The sequence below is a fragment of the Penaeus japonicus genome, unplaced genomic scaffold, assembly GCF_977035675.1.
Source record: "Penaeus japonicus unplaced genomic scaffold, GWHDUDI00000001_assembly GWHDUDI00000043, whole genome shotgun sequence".
Classification (NCBI taxonomy): Eukaryota; Metazoa; Arthropoda; class Malacostraca; order Decapoda; family Penaeidae; genus Penaeus; species Penaeus japonicus.
Window position 1 is genome coordinate 3,919,791 of NW_028234445.1, and position 4,439 is coordinate 3,924,229.

Consider the following 4,439-nt stretch of genomic DNA (forward strand, 5'->3'; position numbering starts at 1 on the left):
GGCTATTTTCAGGGTCGTGTCATTTTTTTTTTAGTGCACCTTCTGTCTCTCAATTGCTAAATCTTTTAATATAACGAAAAACAGCGCATTTAACTATGATCCGTTTCATTATCAGAATGGCTCAAACGTGTATTTTAAGCATTTTTGGCTATTTTCAAGGTCGTGTCATTTTTTTTTAGTGCACCTTTTTTCTCTCAATTGCTAAATCCTTTAATATAACGAAAAGCAGCGCATCTAACTATAATCCGTTTCATTATCAGAATGGCTCAAACGTGTTTTTTAAGCATTTTTGGCTATTTTCAGGGTCTTGTCATTTTTTTTTTTAGTGCACCTTTTTTCTCTCAATTGCTAAATCCTTTAATATAACGAAAAGCAGCGCATCTAACTATAATCCGTTTCATTATCAGAATGGCTCAAACGTGTATTATAAGCATTTTTGGATATTTTCAGGGTCGTATATATTACTGTCAATTTTTTTTTAGTGCACCTTTTTTCTCTCAATTGCTAAATCCTTTAATATAACGAAAAACAGCGCATCTAACTATAATCCGTTTCATTATCAGAATGGCTCAAACGTGTATTTTAAGCATTTTTGGCTATTTTCAGGGTCTTGTCATTTTTTTTAGTGCACCTTTTTTCTCTCAATTGCTAAATCCTTTATTATAACAAAAAAAACAGTGCATCTAACTATAATCCGTTTCATTATCAGAATGGCTCAAACGTGTATTTTAAGCATCTAACTATAATCCGTTTCATTATGAGGATGGCTCAAACGTGTATTTTAAGCATTTTTGGCTATTTTCAGGGTCATGTCATTTTTTTTTTAGTGCACCTTTTTACTCTCAATTGCTAAATCCTTTAATATAACGAAAAAAAGCGCATTCAACTATAATCCGTTTCATTATTAGAATGGCTAAAACGTGTATTTTAAGCATTTTTGGCTATTTTCAGGGTCGTGTCTTTTTTTTTTTAGTGCACCTTTTTTCTCTCAATTGCTAAATCCTTTAATATAACGAAAAGCAGCGCATCTAACTATAATCCGTTTCATTATCAGAATGGCTCAAACGTGTATTTTAAGTAATTTGGCTATTTTCAGGGTCGTGTATTTTACTGTCATTTTTTTATTGGACTTTTTTTGGCTTTTTTCAGGATCGTGTATATTACTGTCATTTTTTTTATTGCACCTTTTTTCTCTCAATTGCTAAATCCTTTAATATAACGAAAAACAGCGCATCTATAATCCGTTTCATTATCAGAATGGCTCAAACGTGTATTTTAAGCATTTTTGGCTATTTTCAGGGTCATGTCATTTTTTTTTTTAGTGCACCTTTTTTCTCTCAATTGCTAAATCCTTTAATATAACAAAAAAACAGTGCATCTAACTATAATCCGTTTCATTATCAGAATGGCTCAAACGTGTATTTTAAGCATCTAACTATAATACGTTTCATTATCAGGATGGCTCAAACGTGTATTTTAAGCATTTTTGGCTATTTTCAGGGTCGTGTCATTTTTTTTTTAGTGCACCTTTTTTCTCTCAATTGCTAAATCCTTAAATATAACGAAAAACAGCGCATTTAACTATAATCCGTTTCATTATCAGAATGGCTCAAACGTGTATTTTAAGCATTTTTGGCTATTTTCAGGGTCGTGTCTTTTTTTTTTTAGTGCATCTTTTTTCTCTCAATTGCTAAATCCTTTAATATAACGAAAAGCAGCGCATCTAACTATAATCCGTTTCATTATCAGAATGGCTCAAACGTGTATTTTAAGTAATTTGGCTATTTTCAGGGTCGTGTATATTACTGTCATTTTTTTTTTTTAGTGCACCTTTTTTCTCTCAATTGTTAAATCCTTTAATATAACGAAAAGCAGCGAATCTAACTATAATCCGTTTCATTATCAGAATGGCTCAAACGTGTATTTTAAGCATTTTTGGCTATTTTCAGGGTCGTGTTATTTTTTTTTTTCGTGCACCTTTTTTCTCTCAATTGCTAAATCCTTTAATATAACGAAAAGCAGCGCATCTAACTATAATCCGTTTCATTATCAGAATGGCTCAAACGTGTATTTTAAGCATTTTTGGCTATTTTCAGTGTTGTGTCATTTTTTTTTTTTTTTAGTGCACCTTTTTTCTCTCAATTGCTAAATCCTTTAATATAACGAAAAACAGCGCATTTAACTAAAATCCGTTTCATTATCAGAATTCCTCAAACGTGTATTTTAAGCATTTTTGGCTATTTTCAGGGTCGTGTCACTTTCTTTAGTGCACCTTTTTTCTCTCAATTGCTAAATTCTTTAATATAAGGAAAAGCAGCGAATCAAACTATAATCCGTTTCATTATCAAAATGGCTCAAACGTGTATTTTAAGCATTTTTGGCTATTTTCAGGGTCGTTTATATTAGTCATTTTTTTTTAGTGCACCTTTTTTCTCTCAATTGCTAAATCCTTTAATATAACGAAAAGCAGCGCATCTAACTATAATCCGTTTCATTATCAAAATGGCTAAAATGTGTATTTTAAGCATTTTTGGCTATATTCAGGGTCGTGTCATTTTTTTTTTTTTTTTTGAGTGTACCTTTTTTCTCTCAATTACTCCCTTTAATATAACGAAAAACAGCGCATTTAACTATAATCCGTTTCATTATCAGAATGGCTCAAACGTGTATTTTAAGCATTTTTGGGTATTTTCAGGGTCGTGTCATTTTTTTTTTAGTGCACCTTTTTCTCTCAATTGCTAAATCCTTTAAAAAAGGAAAAGCAGCGCATCTAACTATAATCCGTTTTATTATCAGAAACGCTCAAACGTGTATTTTAAGCATTTTTGGCTATTTTCAGGGTCGTGTATATTACTGTCATTTCATTATTAGTGCACCTTTTTTCTCTTAATTGCTAAATCCTTTAATATAACAATAAGCAGCGCATCTAACTATAATCCGTTTCATTATCAGAATGGCTCAAACGTGTATTTTAAGCATTTTTGGCTATTTTCAGGGTCGTGTAATATTACTAACTTTTTTTTCGCAATTGATTTTTCCTTTAATATAACAAAAATCAGTGAATTGAACTGTAATCCGTTTCGTTATCAGAATGGCTCTAACGTGTATTTTAAGCATTTTTGGCTTTTTTTTCAGGATCGTCATTTTTTTTTCTTGCACCTTTTTTTTCGCAATTGATTTTTCCTTTAATATAACAAAAATCAGTGAATTGAACTGTAATCCGTTTCGTTATCAGAATGGCTTTAACGTGTATTTTAAGCATTTTTGACTTTTTTTTCAGGATCGTCATTTTTTTTTCTTGCACCTTTTTTTCGCAATTGATTTTTCCTTTAATATAACAAAAATCAGTGAATTGAACTGTAATCCGTTTCGTTATCAGAATGGCTCTAACGTGTATTTTAAGATTTTTGGCTTTTTTTCAGGATCTGATTTTTTTTTTTCACTCTTTTTTCCAATTGATTTTTCCTTTAATATAACAAAATCAGGATATTAACTGTAATCCGTTTTCTTATCAGAATGGCTCTAACGTGTATTTTTAGCATTTTTTGTCTTTTTTTCATGATCGTGCAATTTTTTTTTCTTCATCTTTTTTTCCAATTGCATTTTCCTTTAATATAACAAAACGTATTTTAACTGTAATCCGTTTCATTATCAGAATGCTCTAACGTGTATTTTTAGACCTTTTTGTGCTTTTTTTCATGATCGTGAATTTTTTTTTCACTTTTTTCTCACAATTGCATTTTCCTTTAATATAACGAAATCGATTTGTATGCATTTTAGAACTTAATCTTTTACTTTATTAAATGGTTCTATGTATTTTTAGCATTTTTGTTTGCTTTTTTTCATACGATCGTGCATTTTTTACTTTCTTGCAAATCCTTTTTTTTTTTTCTTATTAGTTGCTTTTTGATCTTTTTTTTCCATTTTTTAATATACGAAAATCAGCACATTTAACTGTAATCCGTTTCATTATCAGAATGCTCTAACGTTTTTTAGACTTTTTGGCTTTTTTCATGATCGTGATTTTTTTTTCACTCTTTTTTCTCAATTGCATTTTCCTTTAATATAACGAAATCAGCGTATTTACTAATTCGTTCTTATCAGAATGGCTCTAACGTTATTTTAGGATTTTTGGCTTTTTTCAGGATCGTGCATTTTTTTTTTGCACCTTTTTTTCCAATTGCTTTTTCTTAATATAACAAAAATCATCGCATTTAACTTAATCCTTTTCCTTATCAGAATGGTTCTAAGTTGTATTTTAACATTTTTGGCTGTTTTTCAGATCGTGCATTTTTTTTTGCACCTTTTTATTCCAATTGCTTTTTCCTTTAATATAAAGAAACATCAGCGATTTACTTAATCCGTTTCATTATCAGAATGGCTCTAACGTGTATTTTAAGCATTTTTGTCTTTTTTTTCATAATTGTACATTTTTTTTT